Source organism: Pholcus phalangioides, unplaced genomic scaffold, assembly GCF_987345545.1.
Source record: "Pholcus phalangioides strain wild (caught in Gottingen) unplaced genomic scaffold, Ppha-v1.0 ptg000013l_1, whole genome shotgun sequence".
Lineage (NCBI taxonomy): Eukaryota > Metazoa > Arthropoda > Arachnida > Araneae > Pholcidae > Pholcus > Pholcus phalangioides.
The window spans coordinates 17,394,694-17,422,672 of record NW_028301606.1 but is presented as its reverse complement, the minus strand read 5'-3'; the positions used below and the strand labels follow the sequence as shown (position 1 = coordinate 17,422,672).

The 27,979-nt window shown below is 34.0% G+C and overlaps 1 protein-coding gene across 5 annotated transcripts in view; it reads right to left on the bottom strand.

Moving 5' to 3' along the window:
* LOC149078684 (plexin-B-like) overlaps positions 1 to 27,979 on the bottom strand; it is a 316,513-nt gene that overhangs the window by 146,305 nt on the left and 142,229 nt on the right. For 4 of the 5 annotated variants that reach the window (XM_089240827.1, XM_089240830.1, XM_089240832.1 and 1 more), the window contains exon 4: positions 1,817 to 1,850. The exons of the other annotated variant lie outside the window; for it this stretch is intronic. The gene's annotated coding sequence lies outside the window, so the exon portion shown is untranslated. The remainder of the gene's footprint in view (positions 1 to 1,816; positions 1,851 to 27,979) is intronic. 5 annotated transcript variants of the gene reach the window in all.

The window sequence follows — 27,979 nt, the reverse complement described above, 5'->3', positions numbered from 1 at the left end:
GAATAGGAGAAAAAACAAAATTTAGTTCACGAAGAGTTGTCTTAGGCAAAAGTCCAGCGGATGGACAAACACGGTCCGAGAAATGGTCCCAATTCAAACAAGGCCTCCAATCATTTCAGTTTGTATACTCATTCATTCTAAAATTTTGTCTAGCCGGATATTTTTATAAGTTTCTCCAATTCCTCATCTCAATATACAGTCACCACTCGTTATAACCACCATACGTCATTGCTGTCTTTTCATTATAACGATCAGCGCAAGTCCCAAATTTGTTTTGTTATTCATCCCATGTTATTTTTCAACCAATATAACGACCTACTAAAAGTCCAATCTAATACAACGTCCGAACTTTGCTCTGCCCCGCCTTTTTTTTTTTGCAAGCAAATATACGAAATATGTGTTTTTCATTAACTAAAATTGTATTTGTCATAGACCCCTGACATTGAAGAATTCGGTACATTAGTGCGTGCATATAGCAGTTGGTATTTTTATTGCCAACTGCTTACATATATAATTTTGTATTTCGTCTAAATATAAATTTTACTGAGAAGTTTTATTTATTTTTTCCAAACGTTTGGTAATACATTTACAGATCACTTAAGTGATCGGGAGCGCTGTTCCAGATAATTTAAGCAACCGGGGCACATTTCTAGATTACTTCAGTGACCCGCACTCTCCAAACGGTTGAGCATCCTTGTCCTAAAGCAGTGATTTCCAACGTAAGCTTTAACGCCCCCTGGGGGGTGGTAGAAGCTACGGGTATGACATAGGATTCTATGGGTTAGCTTTCGCTGGGGGCGATGGAAGAAAAACTTCTGAAGAAGGGGGCGATGGGACGAAAAAGGTTGGGGAACTATGTTCTAGATCAGCGGTTCTCAACCGGTGTTCCGAGGAGCCCCCCGCGGCGGGTCGAGAAAACAAAAAGAAACAGTAAAATTAAAAAAAAAAAAATAGTTATAAATATTTTTAAATAGTAAAAATAAGTCAGTAACTTTGATTAATAATTAAAAAATTGGCCTACAGGGCTCCGTCATAGAATTTTTTTACTTAAAAGGGCTCCGCGAGTCAGAAAAGGTTGAGAACCGCTGTTCTAGGGGAAAACTAATGGTGATTATGATTCGGCACGTGTGCTGTCGTCAAGGTCATTCCACTTCTTAATAATGTTGCAAATGACTTCAATAACTAACTAAGCACATGGTGTTAGAAATCGATTTCAGCAACCCAAAAAGAAAAAAAAATCAAGAACTTCAAGTGACTCAATTTGTTCCCCGTCGTACAAATAAGAAAAAAGAGAGTCTAATGATTATTATTATTATTATGATTACTATTACTACCGAATAATATTTTCCCTTTTGACGTTAAGAAGCATAGAGTTGTGTAGTTCCAAATCGACGTCTTTCTCAGCCATTTTATTCTCTTTCTTAACCGAAAATTACTATTTTCTTGCTTTTGAACAAGCAAAACGATGAAGAAAGTGAATAAGAAGGAAGAAGAATAAAGAAGAAAAGGATATACATACGCTTTTTTTTTATAAAGAATACAGGGTTCAAATAACATACAAGCCTACGAGAGCGTAAATAAATGAAAATAATAGGAGTAAGGGTCGGAAAACACATCATCTTTCAGTCTAGCGGATATAGATTTATACAGGAAAAACAAGAGATGAATATAATAAAAAATATATATATTCTTAAAAAAAATGTTATTCCCTTCTGTTACCAACAAAATAAAAAAAAAAATAATAACAGGAACAAGGGAACATTACATAGGATGAAATAATAATAATGATAATAAAAAAAAAAACCAATTTAAATACCTCTTTCTCTCAAATGAGCAGTCATTATCGGCAGCTGAAAAGAAAAACGAGAAATAAAAACAAAAGAAAATAATAATAATAATAATAATGAATATAAACAAAACAAAAACTACGTATGCATATTCAAAAAATAATAATAATTTTTATGTTTTGGAATATGGTACATGAATAATAAATGGATAAAAAGGGCACGAAAGAGAAGCTCGCACTTTCTCTGATATTTCAATATTACGCAATATATTGTTACAACAAAGCCATCTCTCGAATAAACGTTGCCGTTATTTGTTATCGAATAACAATAATAATATGAAATAATGTTTATAATGGAAGGATAAAGCGTTTGCTTTAATAATCGACGAACTCGATTATTTATTGTCCTGCTTTTTTTTTTTATCTGTTTTTACAAGTGGAAAAATGTTGATATAAGTTCCGTTGGCTATTGTTACACGCTATGTAGTAATTTGTTACTGCCTTCAATACAATAGATGGTATATACATTCTTATTTTTGTACTTGCAGATGAAATGTAATATTTCTCTTGTCGATTTCAGACTTTTTTAAAGAGTGAAATGAGATCGTTTCGGAGAGATATTTCAAGGTTTTAGCTGGGGATACTATGGAATATACTGTATATAAATGTGAAAGTATCTATGTATGCATGTTTGTTCTTCACCAAATATATGTTTGTTATTATATCAAACAGGACCGGGATTGAACCATAGGCTACTTTAAAAGTTCGTCAAAGCTGGAAAAATGCCCGAAATGGGCAAAAAATCGCTGGCCAACAATGGTTCCTGGGCCCCCAACAGTCACTTTCGGAATTTTTACTTCAGTTACCGTGGTTCCCAAACAATGCGTTTGAGACATGCACATGCCTTTACAATGGTTTGCCTCTTCTTTGATGTGTTGCCAGTATTATGTGTGTATATCAGTTTATTTTTTTATAATGGTTTGTCACTTCTTCAATCCTCTCAGTAATTGAAGAAAACCCGGCAAGAGCAGGGTATTTTTGTTAGTGAAATATAAAACTGAATAATCATGTAATTTGAGAATTTTTTTTTCTAATTTTTAAAGTTTATTTATTTTAAAAATTAGAAAAGTTTAAAAATTTCGAATTATTTCTAGAACAGCGTTTGTCATTAAGCTTATAACTTGACGTTATCAAGGTGTATCACAGATAATATGCCACATAAGATCCTATAATCTATCCCAAATTCCGACACCCTTAACATATAAACTTTTAAAAATCTCTTCTCTAGTAAACATGCAAAAATACATGTTACTTAGCCTATTAGCATTCATAACTATTTACTTATATTATCATAACTATTTACTTATATTATCATAACTATTTACTTATATTTATCATAACTATTTACTTATATTATCATAACTATTTACTTATATTATCATAACTATTTACTTACTATTTACATAACTATAACTGCGAATTTTTACTAGCAAATTCGCAGATGATGTGAAGCTAATGGGGGTAATCGGGAATGAAAGCGATAGGGAATTCCTCCAGACCAACTTAAACAGGATTGCAGCATGGGCAAATGAATGGAGCATGACGTTTAGTGTAGATAAGTGCATGATCGCTCATTTTGGATCGAACAACCGACGGTTCTCTTACGAGTTGAATGGTGTCACTATCCGGGATGCAACTAGGGTCACCGATTTGGGAATTCTCATTGACGAGCGACTTAAGTTTTCTGAACATTGTTCAGCGGTGGTCAAAAAATCGAATAGAATGCTTGGTTTTCTCATTTTCAAAAAGGTCTCTTCGCGTTCTCCTAAAGTCATTCTTCCGCTTTTTCGAGGCTTAGTTCGTCCTGGACTGGAGTATGCTGTAAGGTTTTGGAGACCATACCTACAGAGGGACATAGACTTGGTTGAAGGGGTGCAGAGAAGAGCTACGTGTGTCCTTATTGGCACACAGGGCTTGAGTTATGAAGAGAGACTTCATTTTTTGAATATGTTTACATTGGATGAACGCAGCTGTCGAGGAGATATGATCGAAGTGATCAAAATTTTCAATGGGATGGATAGGATGGACCATGAACTTTTAGTACACCGCCAATCGACTGCTTTTACAAGGGGACACCAGTATCGATTGGTGAGGGACAATGCAAGGCTATGGTGTCGCAGGGAATTTTTCCTCTAATAGGGTTGTTAATAAATGGAATAGCTTACCCCCGGAGGTAGTAAATTGTAACACAATTGACACGTTTGAAAAGGAATACGATAAACATGTTGGGGTAAATCGAGAAGTTGTCCATTCTTAGAATAAGACAACCATAAGTATTCTTTATGGGCGTTGTATAATATTTTATCACGTGTATATATTGTTTATAATTTGTGTTAATTGCATTTTTAATTGGGTTGCTGTATTTTTGAAATATATGACAACCATATTTTTGTGGGCATCTTTTTATCAGTCACCTCGTTGGGCATTTTGTCTGTTGTGGCGTTGTATTTGTATTTGTATAAAAAAATGATTTTGGGTGTTAGCAGCACCTACACTTAGGCGGCACGGCACCTATGTTAATTTTTATTTCGAATAACGCAGCCTCTCCAGAATCATTAAGTTACGGACATCATAGAAAAACATTCGAATATCTACGAACTGCAAGAAAATTAATAATAACATGAGATTTAAATTTTATTTGCCTATGCGGTGCTAATTTCGAACATTTTCATCGAAGTTTTTTTTTTTTGTTTTTCTGACAGCGGTGCTCGCGCTCATGTGGCGCTTACGAAAAGAAATCTGTAATTAATGGTAATGAAATGTTAATTAAAATTTATTTTTTAATTTTTGTTTGATCATTGGGTATTCATTTTCTAACAAATACTTGTTTTTATTATGGAAGAAAATTTAATTACCGTATCTTCCTGCGTATAATCCGCGGATCATACGTTAAAACATAGGGATTTCTTAGTGTGGATTGTACGTCCTGATTCGGCCTTTATCTCATCAACCGTTCGTCGAAGGTGAATGGTTCTAATTTAAATATGCTCAAAATGTATTCATGCATCACTCTGTGTCAGTGTCGAAAGTAAAAATACAGTATGTCACAAAATAAAAAATTTAAATTTTTATACGTTTTTGCTGTCCTGTAACTTCCAATTAAAAAGTTTTTTCTCCTGAGACCGATAAAGGAATTTCTATATTTCTGAGTGAAATGCTCACTAAGATGTTTGAGTTCAAAAACAGAGAAAAGATGGAAAGAATAACATAATGAGCTTGTTCGTCAGTTCATATGCCATTATTTTCCCCCATTTCTCTCTGATTGTGTATTTCAAATATCTCAGATAATATTGCACTTACAAACATGGGTCTCTTTTTGTGATTCAGAAGATATAGGGCAACAACCTTCTAATTGGAAGTACGAGGACAAAGAGGGCCATATAAAAATTTAGATTTTCTATATTGTGACACACTGTAGTTTCATTCTCGAAACTGGTATAGTGGGATTTATGAACACGGTTTGAGTATTTAACTGGAACCATACCTCTACGACGAACGGCTGATAAGAGAAGGGCCAAACTAGGGCATACAGGACATCTTGTATAATCCACACTAAGAAATTCATATTTTTTCAACGTGTTGTCCACGGATCATACACAGGAGGATACTGTAATTACATTTTCTTCTATAATAAAAACAAGTATTTATTAGAAAATGAATACTTAATAGTCCATATATATATATATATACTAGCTATAATACCCGGCGCTGCCCGGGTTTTCTTCAATGAGGCTTTTTTGGATCACGTGATATCTCCCTCTCTTTTTCTTGACGGACATACAAACCGTGTCCAAGTTAACCAATATGGCGACCTGCGCGATTCATGAAATAAACAAATCTAGATTTACACAGAAACGTAGAAATGAATATATATTTTTCTTTTTTTAAGGGGCGCTAGGTATTTCGATCCTCCCCCCCCCCCCTGAACTTCAAGTTCTCCATCTGTCTGTTCCAGTTTCAAAAAATCCTTAGTTAAAGCTGTGGAATTTTTTCGATGCACTTTTCACGGGCTCATAACTAATTTTAAAATATCCTAACCCACATGAATTTATGCAAATAAATATCAAAAGAGACAATATGGAGACATTAATTTTCATACTTGAGAAGATATAAATGAAATCAATGATATTGCTCGAATATCCAACTCCAAAGTATAGGTTTGGCTAATTACTTCATATTTAATCTCCTGGGCTTCGTATATCTCTAAGCGAACTGAATATTTCAAAAATCGAGAATTCAATACAATTTTTAAAATTATTGATGGGGCGGAAAATCCCACTAATTTCCGCATTTCTACAGTAAAATCGACAATTTTAGCACCGATTTCTATGAGGATCACCCTTTTCCTGACTCTCAAAGCGATGCTGATGATGATTATGACGTCTATTCAAAAAACCTCGTTACTGAGAGAATATTGAAAATGTGGCAAACCATTATAAAGGCATAAACTATCATACATATACTAACAGGATTAAAGAAGTGACAAACCGTTGTAAAGGCATATACACGTCTGAAACGCATTGCTAGGGAACCACGGTAACCAAAGTAAACGTTCGGAAAGTGATTGTTGAGGCCCAAAAACCATTGTTGCCCGACAGTTTTTTGCCCATTTGGGGCATTTGCCCTGGTCTGACGAAATTTTAAAGTAGCCTATCGTTCAAGTCGGGTCCCGTTTGGTATATATGCAAAATTTGGCGACGATCGATCTAAAATTGTAGATTTGTATAGAGAACATACACACACACAGACACACAGAAAATCAATTTTATATATATAGATAGATATATATCGATGCAGTGTAGATGTGAGTTGAAAAATCGACATTTCCTATTGAGAAAAACGTGACAAACAACAACTTTTTGATTCTATTACTTACGGGGGGAAAAAATGCCACCGCAAGAAATTAAGGTGAATAATTTTATCAGGGAAAGTGCAGCGCTAAAACTAAATAACCATTGCCAATGTTCTTTTTCGACTTCAGTGCTCACACCTATCCGACATTCACGCAAAAAATACGCAAATAGCTTGACCCTCGCATAAACTTCATCATGATTAGAAACACTAAAGGAGATCGAAACACACGCTTATTATTGCGGCGCGTTTTTTTTTTTTTTATTCCGGTAATTTCGCCAGCAATCGTGCCATGAAGAATAGCAATAGAGTCAACTATCGAGAATCCATCGAAGAGAAAAAAAATATGAGGAGGAAACCGTTCATTTTCGTACACATAAAAATTACAGTGCTGGAGGAGAGAATGGAGGTCTCTCTAATAAGCACTCGTGTGTAACCACCATATCACAAGTGTATCATTTCGAAGAATCATATTTGCACTCTTGTACCATCACTATCCAATCAGAATCGAAATGAAGAAAAAGAAAAGGGGGAAAACCAAATAAATAAAAAGCATCACACCACGCAGAATATTGTACTTGCAAGGCACGCACTGCTAGTGGACCCGTCGTACTCCACCCTCGCATATAAAGATCCTATGTATGTGTGTGAAATGCTTTTTTTTCTCGTTCTGTTCTTCACACTCCGCCCATTCGACAGATTTTTACCCTTGGCTAGTAGTACTGCAGTAGGTATTCCCAAATACCCCAGTGTGCCTAGAAACCCTCTCCCGCAGCAACCGCGAGGAAACCCTCTCTTTCTCTCCCTCCATATTCCATAACGCATTGTGAGGAAGAACGGTGGGTCGTAGTACACGCACGTGCTCGGGCTTCCTCGCCCTCTTTCTCTCCCCCACTGGCCGCCCTTCTCTCACGGGCGCCCTCTTCATGGCAGCAACACAATAAACGTATGAAATATGATCGGCGCCCGTCAGAGCATGGGATCTCTCGCCGGGTATAGTAGTGGTAGGAAATGCACATTCTGGCCATTACTGCCTTAGATCTGTACATATATATGTATGTGTATGTGTGTGTGTGTGTGTGTGTGTGTGTGTGTGTGTGTGTGTGTGTGTGTGTGTGTGTGTGTGTGTGTGTGTGTGTGTGTGAGTGTGTGTATGAATGTATAAGAATAGAAAAAAGAAGGTTTATTGGAGGGAGGGTATACGATAGGCGGCAATGTGCGGGGATATTTTCAGTTGGGAAGGTAGAATTTCATACCGAGGGGAGGTATTCATACATACATACAAACGGAATAAGAGAAGAAAAATATATCAGTGTGTTGTGGGAGTGAAAAAAAAAATTGGCTGCGTAGAAAATAAAAGATAAATAAGAGAAATTTTCTACTCTGACGCTCTTCCTCTGCGACGTCAGTATATCAAATGGTGCCCCCCTTGGGGACTTGTAACTTACGAACCGCAAATCGAAAGCACTTTCTTCCCATTTCTACTATTCCATTCTCCCAAGTTTAAGGGTAAAGATACTCTTTGTTTCTTCCTCTGTGTCCCAACGCAGCGATAGTCTTTAATAGTATATCTGAAAGCCGAGGTAATCTAGCTGACTTTACACAATTCATTTCAATTTCTACGACCGTCACCGCTGTTGAATTCACTCAACTCGTTCTTGTGTTCTATAATATTCAGCATCCGTCGATTAGGATCTGAGTTATGATCCTCTAATAATTTTTTCTTTTTCCATCGTGAAAACAATTTATCATTGGTATGAGTTTGAACGACTCGTCATGAAAACAATTCGTATCGTACTATAAATCTATCGTTGTGACAGGGATTGGAGTTAGTCATTTTGGCAACACGGTGCGAAAAAAAAATTTTCGAACCAACAAAACATGTATATGTGCTTGTTAACAAAGCCTCGCACTGATATTTTCGCTATAACATGGCTTAAAAATTGTTATATCAAGCTAGCGTTTTTTTAGTCCTTCATCTACTGCATTATCGTATTTTTTTACTCACGTTGCACTTGTGCAACGCTTTGTTTAAAAACAATTTTTCAAGTAATTTTCAGGAAATTTTTGTATAAATGAAATTTATGGTAATTCGAAAGTTTAATGAATTTGTCATAGTATTTTTGAAATTTCTTCACATGCTAAATTAAGTTAAATTTCTTTAAACTTTCTGAGTGTGCAATTCAGTCAAAAATTAAAAGAGTGGTCAAAAATAGGTTATGAAAGTACAATAAAAGAAGAAAATAATAATATTAAAAAAAATTATATGACAATAAAAATAGCTATTATATAGGCTTATAATATTTGGTATATCGTCTTAGATCTAATTAAAGAGAAAAATACTGTCCTTTAAATAATTAGCTAATGTAAAAGAAATTACTTATCCTGCTACTTTAAAGTATCGTTGGTAGTTAATGAGATAAAATTAGGTAAGATAGAAATGGAAAATATCATGGGAACAAAGTTGCATGGGAACAAACTTGCTGCGAGTATTTGAAAGTGATGAAGTTTATTTTGATCTGCTTAGTATTAAAAATAAAAATTTGAATCAACAACAGGCGAATTCTCTAGCAAGGTGGCTTGGCTCGATGAAAAATCTTATCTACTGGATTAGATTTTTCAGCCTTAGGTTTCTAAATGGTCCCAATTTCTATCCCGATTTCAGTTTCCAGCTTGCCGCAAAATAAAAATCTTTTCCTCTAATTCAAGTCTGAATAAATCAACTTCATTCTTATTGCAGTTAAATAATTTACTGCATCTTTCCTATCTGCACGTGCATGGTTTCTGGTTGCGTTGTCCAAGATGGCAATGCAATTTACAATTAGTGGTGATGGTCTGCTATTAAACTAACTAAACACAGCAATATAATTGCATAGGTAACTAATTCAGCAAATTTTTCTTCAACGAGGTTTACAAAATTGGACAACTTAACAAGAGGTTGAAATTAAATTCTGAAACTGCAGGGTATTTTCGAAAAATTAAATATTAAACTGAATAACGGTTTAATATTATCGATTTCTGTCTCGATCTCGTATTTCTCTCACCTATTTGATGTAGAAAGTTTGTCAGACATCTAAAAACATTAACCACGCACTCAGTACCAATAGACAGACATCTGCGATGTCTAGGATGGGACTTACACAATATGGAATGTTTTAGAAACGTATGGGGTAATACGATTGCTTTTTATCGTATCCACATCAATAATTCATGAGAATATAGAATGAAGTAATGACGTAAATACAGACTACGATCCATCAAAGAAATATCAGTTTCGAGTTACATCACAAATCCCCCCCCCCCCAAGGAATTTTTTACGTACATAAATATATATTTATTTATTTATTTTCCTGCATTTCTCGAAAAGAGAACTAAAAATTTCGAAATCTTTACATAAAAAAATCTTAAAAAAAGTCCATATAAGGGGCTAAAAAAACCAATTGCTTCTCCTCACGTCGCACATTATGCCCGTAATGTTCTACAACTAGCACTTGAAAAACACCGAACTCGTAATTATGCTCGTAACATTTTAAAAATATATATATATCGTCTTTAATTTTTATTTTATTTTCTCGATGGATGGCAGTTTGTTTGTTTGTTTTTAAACTTGAATCATTAATCAATTAGGAGAGTTCGCGGTGAGTGCAACAAGGACAATTTCTCACGAACGCGGGCACTTCAAAAAGTTACTCTTCCCCACTACTTATCCACTTGACTTGAAGTTTTCAAAAAATTTTTTTTTCCTTGTACCATTCCTTCTCCTCTCCTTTGAGAAAAAAAAATCAACTCAAGTAGCCATAACATTCGCAGCAACGAATGACATTATATACAAGTTGGAAAAAGAGGAGAAAGATGAGCTTGGTACGAGGAATGAATTGGAGAGAAAAAAAAAACTTTAAAAATAAAAATTGTCCAGTGACATAACATTCTACGTGTACATGCAGTTAAGTATGGCTTGTCGTTCCTAGAGAGAGAGAGCAAAGATGAGGGTCATTACTAGAGAGGCAACAACTCCACGAATTGTCCCACTCTCTTTTACCCACGAGTCAGTCGTGTCTATGTTCTGGTAGATGTGTTGGAGAGAATCAATGAATAGTAGTACTTGTTCCATTTGCCTCTTTCCGAACTTTGAGTCATCATCATCCAGCATCATCCAAGAGGGATTGGCAGGAAGAAGAAGAGGAAGTCTCGATGGCCGTAGTTGGAACTGACTGAAAATGATGGGTGAACGGGAGGCAACTCCTACAACATTTGCAAAGATTTGCTATATTATACTTTTTTTTATGTTTGCCGGTAAATGATTCTTTTTTTCATTTTTATGTACTTTGACCTTCTATGGAATTTTAGTTTTTCCTCTTTCACCCAAAACCACTGGAGATAGAGAACGAGATTGGCTACCCCCCACAACAACATACAAAAACCGAAATATTTCATACATAGTAATTGACCAAGCGAGTTAGAGCTTCGAAGAAGAAGCCCTTAAGTCATTTAATTCGTCCTAGATTTCTGCTATTACTATTGTTTGAGGGGTTTAGTAATTTACTGTTGCTCAGACAGCTTTATATCAAGGAAACATATATTTTCTGGATTTTATGCCGAGGTGAACTCGGAACGAAAAGTCATCTCGTCTCCTCCGGGACACGAATCCAGACTCTTGCTTACTGGGCAAGTAGATGGTTGCATGCTTGCCCGGTATGCAAGAGAGCCTTCGTTCGTGTCCCGGCGGAGACGAGATTACTTTTTCTTTCCGAGTTCACCTCGGCATAAAAACCAGAAAATTATGTGTTTCCTTGTTACTGTTTTTTTTTTATTTGTATGTTCTTGTTATTTTTTCACTTCCAAATTTTTTCTTTTTTTCTATTTTTTTCATAATTTTTTCAGTATTTTTTTTATACATTTTTTACTTCAATACTGCACATTCCATCTTATTATTATTATACCTCTCTTAGGAGGACACTGGCGGGACAAAACAAATTCGTCCACAAAAGAGACATGACCGTTAAAAGGTGTTTGACTGTACTTTTATGGTCGATTCAATATTTTACCAATAGAAGAAAATTTCACAGAAATTTAAAAGGGTCACGAGAATAGACTCCTGAGCTCTGATTGTATCCACATAAAATTGGGTAGTTCGGAACAAAAACCAGATTTCTCTATCTTCTGAAATTACTCAGGATACATAAGACAGCTAAGCTAATTTATTACAGAAAATTTATGTGATTAGCAAGTGATCAGATTTAACTTGAATATTATGAATTTATTTATTCTTATTGATAAATAAAGTATTCTTCCGCTAAGAAAGCAAATTTAACATGTTTGCATGACAATCTTCATTCGATTTGCTTCATCATAAATTACATGTTATGAAAATTTTAAGATTTATATAAACAAGGTTTTTATAAAAGGTTGATCTTATTAAAGTTTCAATTCCTATTTCACCTGGAAACCGAAAATTTAAGAACAATATAAAATATTTACAATATCGCAATACATTAAAAACACCTGCTTATAGGATTAATGAAGGAGTAACAATGGTAACTGTCTATCTGAATTGAAATATGAACAGAGACACAGTAACGATATTACAAAACAAAAATTAATCAATGAATTAATCAAATTTCGGCATTATATTGTTATGGTTTATATTATTCCAAGGATTTCAGAATTGTTATTATCATTTTTATGAATTACATCACGTAATCAAAAATCGAACATAGAAGAAGTAATACTACATAAATTTTTCAATTGACCTCTACAATATCACGCTTTTGAAATTTTGTTGTCTTTTTTATCGGTTCTCATAATAAATAAGAAAAAGTATATTTCATGAATAAATCATTAAAATCTCAATTAGATTTAATGCAGGGGTAAAACATGAGAGACGAAAACAACGACATTAAAGGAACATGAATTCGGACCCGCAACGAGAATCGTGCTTCCAAGAAAAATAAGGTCAACACGCAATAATACGCTTGATACGCAAACGGTAAATCATATTAATCAAAATGGATCGTGAATATGAATTGATGAATGTGTCTATCTGGACAGTTATGGTGCATATAATGACATGTTTTATGCATCAGTCAACGGACAGATTACGTGTAATTATGTAAATATATATACGATAATCTTGGATAAATGATTTATTGGGTAATATTACATCATTCGATGACAATTACGAACCGCGAAACGGCAGATGGCATCGATTTGGAGACTTTCGAGGACATTGATATAGTGGGGGAATTTTTTTTAGGTACTTTTCCTGGAGTTTTTTTCTTCTAGAGTCATTTTCAACATCATTTTATAATTGAATTCATATTTTTGAATGGGAATATAGGGAATTTATATCTCGAGTGCTTGAAATTGAAATGTTTGGAGGACGGAAATTTTGTAACTATTCATTGGTATCAAACAAAATAATACGAATTAAAAGGACAGAAATTGTGAGGATTGTATGTAACCTGAAAATTGTTATGTTGGAAATCATGGCCATGTCTGCTCAGTAGCCATACACAACTACTGTAAATGAAAATAAAAAGTGAATACATACTAAAATCATGGAAAAAACGATTGAAATAAGGAGTGATAAAATACAGACCCATATAGGGCTCATCCACAATAGGATGAGGGACGTGCAAATGCAGTGGGGGGGGGGGAGAGCTGATTTGTGCGGTGTTGTTCTTGGCGTGCACCCTCAGGGTCATAACTAGGATTTTTTCCGCCTGGGGCAAACATGATTTTGCTGCCCCCAAACTTTAAAATTTGATAATTTTAAACGGTGTTCTTTTTTCCCCACCTAAAACCACCGTCCCTGAATTTCGCCGCCCAGGGCAGTTGCCGCTCTCTCTGCCACCCTCCATCAGTTCCGGTCCTGTGCACGATCACCCACATACAACATTGGTGGCTCTTGGCAACATTCTGAATGTTAAGAGAGCATGTGCTTTATGTACATAATCAATAAACAAGAAAATGTTTACTGCATTTAAATTGGAATACGGGGACCCCCCCCCCCGGCTGATAACGTTTTCACTTAGAAACGAAAAAATTTTAAGGCTTCATCATTCATTATACAGGTTGTCCTGTAAGTCGTAATCTGGCCTTTATCTCATCAACCGTTCGTTGTAGAGGTAGGGTTCCAATAAAGAAAATGTGTTCAAAAATCACTCTGTGCCAGTTTCGAAAGTAAAAATACAGTATGACACAAAATAAAAAAATGTCAATATTTATACGGCCCCCCAACTCCCAATCTGTTGCCCTGTCTCTTTTGAGTCTTTTGACAGAAAAAGTCTTACGTTGTTAACTGCCATATTCGCTGAAATATTTGAATTTAAAAAAACAGTTTGTTAAAAACAGCATAAATGGGAGAGAGAAGCATTGCCCGTTGGTTTACATATTGCTGTTAAAAACATGGAAGTTCTTTGTGAGGCTCAGACGAAACAGGGCAACAACTTTCTAATTGGAAGTTAGAGCGCTGACGGACCATATAAAAATTCCGTTTTTTTTTAAAATTTTGTCACACATTGTATTTTGCATTCAAAACCGGTACAGGATGATTCCTGAACATATTATGAGCATTTTTTATATCGAAACCATACCTCTACGACGAACAGCTGATAAGATAAAGGCCAAATTAAGACTTTGAGGACAACTTGCAAAACCATACAAACTTTCGAATAAATCACTAGCCTTTTGGTTGAACTCTTGTTTTCAGATATGCATAAATGCTGGTAAATTCAATATATTGAGATGACTGAAATAACTTCCATTATATTCCTCTTAATATCAAATGGAAGAGAAATTCAATTACCAAACCATCAAATCACACCATTCCTGACAAAAGTACTAAAGAAAAAAAATATATATATTAATCGAAATAAGTGTTGTATACGAATGGAGAATGGGAAAAAAAAGAGCATTAAATAAACTCAGTGTCAATTGACGAAAGTAAATTACTAATGAAAGTATAGGGAAAAACCACACATAATATACAATAGGGCGGAACTCTATATACCATTAAACACACATTAAAAAAAAAAAGGAATTCGGCACGCACAAGTCCACATGAGTGCCATGTGTATGACAAAGAGAAATCTTTCTTCGGGTTGGCGTAAAATAATAATTATGTCCATTTTCCTCCCCTTTCCGCCATCTTTAAATAGAACAAAGAGAGCTAGAGAAAAGGTTCTTATAATCGACCTCCGAAAAATCAATGAAAAAAAAAGAAAGAAATAGGAAAAGCGATCCGAAAAGATGATGGCAATAGCAATAGTAATTTTCTCTCTATAAAAGAATAAGTAGAAAATGTATCAATCAAAGTTAAAGTTTCCGATTTTTCCCCCCATTTTTATACGTTGCTTTCTTTATGGGGGCCATACATATACATTATAGCAACAAAACACACGCATTCAATTGTTTGGAAACGTTGGGAGGTGGAAGAAACTACAAAAAAAAAAAAAAAGCACAGTGCAATCTACACAATCTCTGCCGATCATGTCAGTGTCACGCACATGCGTGCCATTTATTTCAAATCTTTTTATTTTTATCGTACATACGATCGGTGACCTCTTCCCTTAGTTTCGTATCAATCGTGAAAAAACTTGGCATCGAAGCGATGGACTTGACCACCCATACTGTACTTTATTACTCGCACATAATTGGCGGAACATTCAATATTCCTCCAGAACGAACAAAGATAGTCCTCCCCTTTTCATTGAAATCTGTACAGATCAAAAAAATCGTCATAGTATCCGAAAATACCAATCTTAATTTCGATATTATGCACGTACAACCCATTTTTGAGAGCTATCCCGATTCGTGAACGAATTGGACAATTTTTTTTATATACAGGGTGTCCAGTAAATTCGTAAATACTTTAAAAATTCCTAAAAATTAGAAGAATTGGTATATTTGAATGCGGTTTTTGAAAAAAAGTCCAATAACATTTTGACTTAGCTAAACGTTTAACTTTTGTCAAAAGTTAATCCCTAATAATTGGAGATCTTTATTTTTTCTACGGCAAAAACAAGTTAAAACTTTTGTCGATAGAGGACCCTGCACAACTAATCACTGGAAATATGAAACTCAAGTCCCAATTTTGCGATCCCCCCCCCCCCCCCCCTCCAAACAAAAATGCAGGATGTACGATTAATAGCTCATTTCTGAAATTTCCTGTTACTTGGCATTTGTTTAAAGTTTTTGTTGTTTTATTTTGATATTGGTGAAAAAAAATCGATATTGACCTCAATCACGAATCGCCGGCTGAAGCTTTGACTGAATGTTTTTGACATGAAAGAGATCGAAGAAAGGTTCAGGTACAATCACACCTAATTTGCTGTTTTGCAGCGACCTCTATCGAAAATATTCGAGACAATTTTTCTTCTGTCAAAAAAGGAAAAAAACCTTCTCCAAATAACTTTTTCAGTACATAACTGCGTTCAAATATACAAATTCCTTCAATTTTCATGAATTTCTAAACTATTTACGAATTTATGGAACAGTCTGTATGATGATGACTGGTTATTTAAATAACATGTTTGCGACGTTTCAAAAGGGGCATTGATTCCACACGTTTTTCTTTGTAATACATGAAAAAAATTTTATTAATCAACTTTTCACTTAAAAATTAATCAACTTTTCACTTAAAAATTAATCAACTTTTCACTTAAAAATTAATCAACTTTTCACTTAAAAATTAATCAACTTTTCACTTAAAAATTAATCAACTTTTCACTTAAAAATTAATCAACTTTTCACTTAAAAATTAATCAACTTTTCATTTAAAGTAAATTAATCAACTTAATTTAATTAAAATAATGATTATTATTATTTCGGGAAACCTCAATTACCAAGTGACAAAAAAAAATTCGAAAAAAGCCTATTTAAATGAAAATAATTATTTGTATTCATAGTTATGAAAAAGGAAAAAAATTCTACATCGATATTAGGGTGAAATTTTTGAAAATTCATAGAAAAATTTCTTTCTAAACAAATTTCAAAAGCACTATGATGTTCATTAGACTTAATTTCCAAAAGAGTGTTCGTTTTATAAAAATTTGGATGAAAATTACTTTAACAAAATGAAATGAAACCAACGCAACGTTAGTCAAAAATAGATAAAAAATAGAATCGATTTTTCTTATACATAAATGTTTTCTGTTACACCACCTATAAAATAAAAGCTCTAATATTGTTTAAAAAAGCTGTGTTTTTATTTTATTTTATTTTATATCACATACATCAAAGCATCATAAAGCTCCGTTAATTCGGATTAAATTCAATTTTTATCGCAATTTGAATCGGATTAAACAAAAAAAAACACTCGATAAAAGTAATTTAGAGATTATTATGAATGAAACAAAACTAAAAGAAATAAAACAAATTTATTTGGCATTATCATATAATAATCGCCGGTAAAATCGTATTTAAATCATCAACAGAAAAAAAAAACCATATAATGTTCACTCTCGGATTAAACTAAGTTCGGATTACACATGAAATATTATAAATATGATTTTTTCCATATTTACTCTTCAGAAAATCCCTTTCTTCCATGAAGAAAAAAATTAAAACTTCATGACATTCAAAACTTTATTGGAAAAAAAAACCCCATCCAATTCCCATATTAAAGTCTTAACATTCGAAAGAGAAATGAAGCACATGAAAGAAACTGAAATAATGTTAAACACGTAAAAACAAATGTAATCACAGGATGTGAGCCCAGAGAGATGAAATAGCGAAGACCATCCATTTGGCTAAAATAGCCCTTAATCGTTCCCTGTATGTCTCTCGATTTAACAAGAAAAGAGAAATAAAAATGAAAGAATCAAAAAGAGAGGGATATAAAGGAAAATGGACGAAAAAGCGTCCAAGAGATAATAACAACCAACGTGCCTTGTAAAGTCCCCGGACGACAATCAATTCGGACAAGTCTTTTACCAAAAGAGACTGTCCTGGTGTTTCAACGTCTTATTTCTTTGGAAAATAACAGCTTCCAGCAGCGCGACAAAAATCTATTTTGCTATTTTTAATTCCTTTTAAAACCATAGTGGAGTAAGGATAATGCTTTTTTCTCCCCCTATTTCTTAAACTAAATTCACGTTGGAAGCACTAATTAAAACAATGATGTTCGCCCATTTATTTACTCACTAATTACAGCACCAAAATACATTTTACATCATGGTCTTCTTCCTTTTAATGTGTTCCTTTCAGTACCGTACTATACATTAAAAAGGGACGAATTTCACGGTACTTTGAACAACTGACCGCAAATTTGTGTCATCGATTTACGTCAGCCCAAACTAGAAAAAATAATATTCTAATAAGAGAACCGTATATAACGCTGTTTTATACATTAAAAAACCATAATAAACCTGCCATTAATTGTGTTTTATTTTTAATTATTCTCGGAAAAGCTTTTAACTTCTTCCGGATATGTTTTTAATGATGATAATAATTATTTTATACTCTGAATATCTTATAGAGCAACATCCTAATGAAGAGTTTTCTGTTATGATGTGATTCGGAATAGTCATTAATTACATCTTTAAAAAGAAAAGTACATGTATATATATTTAAATAATGTCAAAATTTACAGAGTAAATAATAATAAAAAATCGTAAAACGTTTTAATTACGGAGCGTTTGATATAAACTGTCAAAAATTTAGATTTTGTCGTATTTTCAGTAAAATTAAAAAAATATATATAGTTATTTTGACATGCCATTTAAGCTTACGGAATTTAAAAATTCTGAAATAGATAAATTTTTTTTATGAATTTCACTGCGCATACGTCAACTTGAAACGTAATAAGTTATATGTAATTAATTTGGAAGAAGTTTTACGTGTAATTAATTTTGTTGAAGTGCCGTTATTAGCATTCACCGATATTTTTTGCAAATAAATTACGATATTATTTCTGCATGGACAATCTAAAGGAGCATTATAATATCAGTGCGCGTATTAAATTGAATAAATCAGTCCTGACATTTCTGTGAGTAAAATCATTACATACAGCTAGAAAGTCTTTTTTTTTGGAAAGCATCAAATTACGAACGATTAAAGCATTACGGGTATTGAAACACGCTTTTAAATCATTTTTACTTCTCCGAAAATGTGAAAAACCGCATTGTTTCCTAAAAAAATTACCGAGACCATTGTTCATTCATTTCTTTCAAAGGAATTTTTTTTTCGAAATAACAGTTATTTATAAACCATTGTTTCCAATTCCAAGAGCAATGCTCATTGTTACATATTTTCTGCACCAGACTGTGCGTGCATTTTTTTTTTTTTTTCTATAACCGTCGGATTTTTGAGACAATTGTTTCTGAGAACTTGGTTGTACAGAAATAGAAGTATAATAATCGCTATTATGATATTTCAGTCCTATTACATACAATATTTGATGTATATTTTCTCTTATTTCGTCAATGCAGTTGAAATTCGATTGATGGTCATTCCAAAAAAAAGTGGGTCGATAAAAAACAGAAAAGAAAAATGTATCAAAACCATGACCCATCACAAAATAATCAATGGGGTAAAAATCGATTATTTCCTTTAATGTAAGTTTTTATAATTGGTTTCGGAAATAATGCAGTTTTCTTCCTAAATAATCAATTCCAAACTCCATTTCACAAGAGACTCCGCGACAATTAACGGAATGATTTTTTCTTCCGCGGATTCCTATCGTCGAAATCGTCTTTCAACTGTGATTTTTACGATCAAAAATTGAATAAAAATACAATCAAACTTTGTTATAATGACCTCGGCTATAACGTCCATAACTTGCATCCCATAACATGTTTATCTATTATTCTATTGATGCCTAGTGTTGAATTAGGTATTAATACATGTTGTTTATTATGTTTCACGCTCCAACTTGCCCCTTTGTGGCATGACCCATACAGGACCTTTTTATATGAATGTCCCTTATATTCATCTCATATTCTTGTTATTTCAATTCCCCCTCCGTGAAAGACATTTGCAATCAATGAAAATTTGTTGTAAGAAATATTTCTTGCCATGGGATGTTTATAAGCAATATTTCATAACTTCATCACCAATTGGCAACTTTTTTGGCGAGAATTGGTGACGTCTCGTATTTACGATGCCAATTTTCCATACTTTTCCGAATGCAATATTGTCAACCAAGCCACAATAATAGAACTCGATGCACAGCATTTCAGTCAGAAAAGATCTTGCAACCTCGGTTGTAACGACACCTTGGTAATAATCACAAAATTCTGCAGAATCTTCGATTTCGTTATTACCGAGTTTGACTGCACAGCGAAATAGAAATAAATAAACAAACACAGGAATAGACGTTTGTTTCTAGAAAAGTAAAGAGAGAGAGAGAGAGAGTAAAAAAAAATTATTTCCATCACATCTGACGTCGTCGTTAGGTTATTTATGGCGACCTTAACACGACTGGGGCACCACATTCATCAGCTGAACATCCCACCCTTTAACATCAAACGGTGACAAGTACACATTATAGTACATGCTTGTGTGAAAAAAGAAAGTGAAAGAGGAAAAAGGTATAGAGTAGTTTCACTGCCAACCACTCAGCCGCATTCTTCGAACGAACGGCTTTTAGTAAAGAAATATCAAATACAAAACTGAAGACTATCAATCTTCCTTCAGTTCCCGAATAGAAGAAAAAGAGAAATGTTATAAGCAAACGAAAAAAAGAACTACGTAAACAGTGTTAAAGCGAGATGGAAAATACAGGAAGAACAGGAGCATAAACCAAAAATATAAGGAATAAACACAAAAATGAGGGTAAAATATTTTTCCAGATTTTTTTTTTTTCTGGAATTCCAATGCAACTTTAAAGAAAATGCAGTAGATGCCGCTTATTAGAATCACACATAAAGTTATCATTCAGATATTTTTATCGCTTTTGTAAAGTACGTAACACGTCAATATCATAACATGAGAAAAAATTCTTTTTCAGTTATATGGTTATTGTTATCACTTTTCCTGAAGTTTTTTTTTTCTTTTTGATATTTTGATGATTAGGCTGAACCAGACTATTCTTTTCTTGTAAGTTATCGTTATCACTCTGCAAGATCATGTAGAAGGTGAGAAAGCTCTATAGTTGACAAAAATTTACGTACTCAGGTTCACAATTTCCAATTCGGGACGTAATAGCCGCTATGATCCATGTATAATAGTTGCGCTTCTAATGCAAAATATACCGATGCTTTATTAAACACTCTCGAAAGCAAAAAAAAAAAAAAAACAATTGTTGAGGAATTCAAAAATATATTCAAAGTAGGGAAATAAAAAAAATATCGTTGAAGCAGTTTCAAAACTTCATAAAATTGGTATAGAGTGATTTGCCGTTGTTAGTGGGTATAGTTCAACATTAGATTAAAGACAATTCGTAACAAGATAAGATAAAATATCGTTGTAGAGGGGATTTATTGTAATATCGGGAATCGTTGTAGCGAGGTTTTACAGTTACACGTCACAGTGCATGCTTGAAAAAGAAAGTGGAAGGAGAAATGGTACAGAGTATATATATAAGCTTCACTATGTACTAATACTACCAACCACTCAGCTGCATTTTTCGAATGAATGGCTTTTAGTAAAGAAATATCAAATATAAAACTAAGGACTATTAGTCTTCCTACAGTTTCCGAATAGAAGAAAAAGAGAAATGCTATAAGCAAACTGAAAAAAAGACTACGTAAACAGTGTTAAAGCGTGATGGGAAAAGGAAAAACAGGAGCAGAAACCAAAAATATAAGGAAAATAAAAACAGAAAGAAGGGTAAAGTATATTTTTTTTCTGGAATTCCAATGCAACTGGAAAGAAAATATCTTGCAACGCTTAAACGACCCGACTGTGCAGTTAATTTTGCTGAAAAACATGTATTTCTTTCTCGTTAAAGTCTTAAAACATAGTAGCCTATGCTATGCCTTGCTGGCCTGGCGCCAAGTGCTCCGATTTCCTATTTCTTTTTTTTTTTTTTGTTCCTGAGGAGAGCATCTCGTAAGGCTATCCCGGATCTCACGGGAAGATGGCCAAGATATATATCTATCTACACATACATCTTCGAAACCCATCGAATATTGAGCTATTATACGGTTCTTGAACTGTATAGATCGTTTTTTCGGAAGTAAATCACCGTGAGATGAAATTTAAGGTATGGCGTGTGTGTGTCTTAATTTTCTGCAGGAGAAGAAGGATAAGGAAAAATTGGAGACGATGAGCGCTTAATTTTAAAGCAATCAGCGGTATCATTATGCCTTCATTTTTTTTTATTATTATTACTATTCTACCTCCTTTAGAGACGATGCAAAATTTCACGTCAATTTCTAAGTCATTACTCGTCTGGGTGAATATAAGTTTTCAAGGGTTTCGGAATTCTCTTACCATACTTTTCTTTCAGAGATAAAAATCAATTTTACAACATATTATGAAGTGGTTAAGTATCGGATGGTGACATGAAATAGATTATCAATGGTTTTCAAAGAGAATTTATCGCTTAAAAATTTATTAAGGAGAGTCAAAGGTTTTGGGATATTTACAAGTAGAGTTTGCGGCGTGTATTTCATGTGACTGAAGCGAACAACTACTACTACATGGTGCAGAATATTGGTTAGCCGTGTATTATGGCAGATGTCGCACTGATAAATTGCGTATTACTTTTTTCGTCTGAGAGCCGCATAAGAACATGGATCATTGTCAAAATCGAATATGTTAGTTTAGAAAGTTCGAATTGGGACATAAATCAGTGAATGCAACACGGAATATTTGTTTTCTGAATCGTTTTGTGCATTTGTTTAGTCTAAAAATTTTTGCTCAGGTTGCAAAACTCGCCTACGGTAAGGAGTTCAGCCTTGGATCTCATTAAGCAAAGAATAATATTCAGCATATAATAATGAAACATGGTTTTTAAAAATGGTTATTTCTCACCCTATACGACACATGTATAAAATACATTTTTTTGGGTTTTTTTCCAAAACACACTTTGAAAAAAAAATTGTTTTGTCTCTTCCGGTCATCTTGGTACGCTTGCCCGATTTGCAAGAGGATCCGGGCTCGATTCTCTGTGGAGCATTTCCTTTCCAAAGTGTGCGTCGGCATAATATTCCGAAATATTAAGTCTTTTTCTGTAAGTCTTTTTCTGTATATAAGTTAATGTCTTTTAAAGTCTTTTTCTGTATATAAGTTAATTGTTATTCAGAAAGAATTGTTTTCTCATCAATAAGAAATTTGTTTTCTAATCCATACTCATGGGACCCTTGAAACTCCTCCAAAGACACTTGGTAAAGAACCACTGAGCTAATGTCAAGCAGGCAAAGGCTGTCGATCATGAAGCCTTGAGCCTAGCCACGGAGAAATCAGTCCACCCGAAATCGAAGGATATCAAGTTCGCCCAGCAGAGTACCGAATATGGATATTATTCCAATGTTTACCTAGAATGTAGGAACATAATTTTAAGAGTTCCCAGACAGTGATATTATTTCGAGGATTCAATAAAATATTTCTGTTTTCAAGACTTCCTTGAACATTATCGTTTCATGGGTCCACAAGGGCACAAAAAAGTTGCAAAACGCTGGTATAAGGTAAATCAGTGTTTCTCAACCTATGGTCCACAAGTAGAGTTGATAAAATTGATTCCAATAAAACTTAATTCTAACCGAATGAAAAATTGTTCCACCTTTGTAGTTGATGTTAGTTTTTATCCAAAAATTATACCGTCATACTTGGGTTAAACATACAGCATCGTGGAAAATGTCGGGAATTGCGATCCTACGAGACCCAATAAATACAGGTTATCACTAAATTTAGTATTAAAATATCATTAATTGTGTCTAAAGCGATTTTCTAATTGCTACTGAAGTTGCTGCAGAGTGAGGGAAATGAAGGACTGCTACAAATCATTGCAAACAAAAATGTATTTCACGGAAAAAATATATTCAAATGATCAGATGACCATTTTTATCGCTCTTCGCTCGCCGACCATTGTTGCCGAGGGATTACCGAAGGATTATCTGTCCCGTCGGTGCGCCATTTTGTGTTTTTCTTCGTGAGTTTTATTTGGTAGTGTTTTTTTTTTATTTTTTAGGTCATAGTCTGCGGTATTTTCTTTATTTTTCTAGATTGTTTGTTTAATTTACTCTTTAGTTTGATTTTGTCGTCGGATTTTTAGCACTGCACATCATTGGATTTGCAAGATAAGTGTTTTTTTATTGCTCTCAACATTTTTAATTTTCATTGCGTATTTTCGATCGACTTAAACGTTTCTTTCTCGCTTTTATTTCATTTTCATTGTACTTTTGCCAGGTGTGTGATCGTTGTTCCTTTGTCGATAATCAATTTCTTTGCCCACGTGCTCGTATAGGAGGGAATAACTGTATCTTTGTTTCCCGCCATTTTATTGTTTCCCCGCCTCTCTGATATAATTTCGTGGGGTTTTTTTGGGCGTCAGTATTAGCGAACAGTGTATACATTTTTCCCGGGCACTTCAAGTAACTTTTTTTCATTTGTTTTAGTGTTGGTGAATAGATAGTTGGCTAATACTAAAAAGTATAAATTGTATTTTATATTGTATTTTGTTTATTGTCATAATATGATTTATATATTATGAAAAACGGTGTGCATTCATGATCTTAGTAAATATTACAAATTCAATATTTATTGTGTTAAAAAATCGGAACCAAAGTTGAAGGAATGTCCTGTAGTACAGGACACAGGTGATCCGTCAAATTGTTTCAGACATTCCACCTGTTCTTGGGTTCAGAAAGGTTGAGAAACACTGAAGTAAATAAATGAATAATGCAAACTTTCGAGCCATCTTTATAAATGTGAAACACAAATAAAATCAGGTTTTGTGAACTAAAATTTAATCGGTTACACAATTGAGATGGTCTCGTTTTAATAGTATTTCAATTAAAACAAATAAAATAATATGATGATGTATACTATTTATCTTGAAGGAAAACACATCGTATTTCTTTAAAGTCAACAAATTTTGACCCAGAACTGTCAAAATTATTTTCCTACAAGGAAAAAAAAAATGAAAGCAGGTTTTTAACGCATTGCTGCTAAAATGCAACTCACTATTTACTAGAAATGTCTGAGAAGAATAATCCCCGCCTCAAACAAATCTTTGACAGACAAGTGTTTTAAAAAGAAATCCATCATCATCCGTTAGAACTCGATACACATTAGGAACAACAAGAAGAAAAGAAAATAAATAAAAAAAAACTAAGCAAAAAAGAAGAAAAGAAAAAAAAAATTTTCATTGAAAGTTTTCCAACAGCTACAAAATAATGCATTAGCTAATCCATTAAAACCGCGCGCACACACAATAGCACACAATCAAAAAATCATGAAAGAAAATCTCTCGGCCCATTATCAATGGAGGTTATGGAAGGGCGGACGGACAGGAGTATGTGTGAGTATTAAAAAAAAAAAATAGTAATGAAAAGTAGTTCTTTCGTAGTTACTTTCCACATAACATACAACAAAAGAACCACGCTATCGGAAAAGCTCACGAACAGAAGTCTTTCGAAAAACGTTATGTTTCACTCGTTCTAGCTCATCAGGGTTTTCCTACAGTAATATCTGAAGCTTATAATATTCGAAGTTCGTGCAAGAAATAGAATCTACGTCGAAGGTAGAGCAGGAAAGAAAAGAAAAGAAAAAAAGGTGGAGGAATACTCTTGTACCGGGGTCGGTAATGCCGCCTCCTAACCACTGGAAATCAATTCTATAATTGCAGGGCCTGGTACAGGAAAATGTTAAAAGAAAGAACCGTCTTTCTCAGAAGACGTCCGTTTCTCAGCATGTCAGTAGCAACACATAAAAGCTTCTAAAAAAAATTGTTTCAATGATTTGTCTTTGACCTATCTACCGAAAAATCACACACACACACACACAAACCACACAACACACGCAAATTTTCACCATTGTGAGGAAGAATGAGGACTTAAGAGTGGGGGGGAAAGACAACATAGAAGTGCATTGTTTCGGGGGTGGGGCCCCTAAACATCATGCGGGACCCCCTCCAAATCATCGTTTCCGCCCATAACGTCAGCGAGTCTGTGTACTAGGGGTTTGTGTAACATGGGATGCCACAGAATGTACGCCCATGCTTCTTTTCAGGCTAAGGAGAAAAAAAAAAAAAAGAGTTCTACAGCAATTTCAAGGTTGACTTCCTTGGCACAAACCTGTAATCAACGCCGGAGCTTGTTTTGTTGAAAAATAAAATGAAAAATACTCTCTGCACAAGTTCGAACAACAAGAACTAAAAAAATAATTATTATTATTTGTTATAGTCTCTCAAGGGAAGTCTTAGTGGTTTAAAAAGTAGTCAACCGTCCCGTTGAATACTACTTGTCTACTATCATATCATCCACTGCATCCGGCAGTTCCATCAAGGATAACGCTTTATTACATGCTCCGCTTTTTATTGTGCGTGTGTACGCAACGATGGATCTCAGAATCGGTCGCCAAGTACGTCTTCTACGGTCATTTTCTCAATTTTTTTTAAAAAATTATTTTCGGCCTGAACTGGTCTAAGATCAAACAATAACCACCGAGCTACCGAATCAGAGATTCCATATAGTAGGGGAAAATTACTATGTACAGTAGATTTAAAGGCACAGGCAATTTAACTCTTGCCCTTTATTCTCTTTTATTTATTAATAAGACTTGTTAAATTAGCTGCGATGGGCTAATACTAGATGAATAGCAGGCAAGGTCTCACAGTTAAAAAAAAAACCAGAAGAAGCAAACATCGTAATAGAAAACTTTAAAGGATTCACTTCTTATATCCTCTTTACTTAGCATGTATGCATATGCATTGAAACTAATACAACTAACTACCGAGAGATGAGATTGATTTGCATACCAAAGTTAATGAGTTCTGTTGATGGATCATTACGTGGAGAAAAACAAAATGCAGTCGTTGAAGTGAATTGCTTTTGTTTTTTTTTGCCCATGCACAAAATACCTATTTTCGTTTGTTTTTTTTCCTTCCATTCCTGATAATTCATGGTTGCGGTTGTAACTTAAGAATATGTTATGGAATCAAGTTTCGATTTAAGTATGGGCGCATTCTTCAAGAGCTAACGTAGGAATATTCAAGCGTATTTGAATCGTGAGAACCGTCTATGCCAGGGGTCGTAGCTAGATATATCTATGGGTGGTAGAAAGGTAGGTAAAAATGGTGGAAAAAAAAAATTTACTTGACCCGCTATGATCCAATGTGTGTTTAAATGTACAGGGTGCACCATAATTTCGGGAACAGTTTAAAAATTCTTAAAAAATTGAAATAACTTGTATATTTGAATGCAGTTTGAGGAGAAGTTATTCTCGCGAAGAGCTTTTCTTTTGGCACTGAAAAAAATTTAGATAAAATTTTTCTCGTTAGAGGGCATTGCGTGAAAGCAGATCACAGAATTCTGCACCTGAATCGTTCTTCTGTCGGTTCTGTGTCTGAAACGTTCGTAAAACTTCAAACGGTGGCTGAGGTGAAACATATTCACCAATAATTCTTTGTTCACCAATGTCAACATCACAACAAAAACCTCATGTAAGTGTCAGTAACAGGAAAATTCAGAAATGAGCTATTAATTGTACATCCTGCATAGGACTCTGATTTCCAGTGATTTGCTTCCGTGCAGCGTAGTCTTTTGATAAAAATTCAATATACACACTTCTATACCAAAGTCCCTCCCACCTTCATGAGAATAACTTTTTCCGCAAACCGCATTCAAATATGTCCATTCCTTTAATGTTAATGCATTTTTAAACTATTTACGAATTTAAGGGACACCCTGTACATGGTCAAAAATCACATTGTATCAATTTCTTTTTTTTTCTCCAGGTTTTGTCTTTTGGTATTTTAGAACGTAATGTTATTTCAGCACAAAATACGACTACTAAATGCACAGACTTTTCTTTTACTAGAAAGAATTGATTCCCCGTGGGTGACATTTTTTGAGAGGTTTTGAAATTTTACGTGAACAGAGTTTTATAAAAATCCAACAAAATTGAAGCAATCGGAGTTGAAATTCAAGATAAAAACTATTCAACTTTCCTAAGCAAGATTTTATCCGTAATAACAGTTAAATAAAGGCAAACGATATTTTACTATTAATGAACCATTTTAGCAAATCGAAAAATCGACTCTAATCAATTAAATTGCTGTGTTGATGTATTGTATAAATTAAAAATATGCTAACAGCACCAATTAAAATTAGTTTCTGCAGAAAAAGAAAAAAAATGTATTTTTATGGGGGAGGGGTAAATCGTGAACTAGGT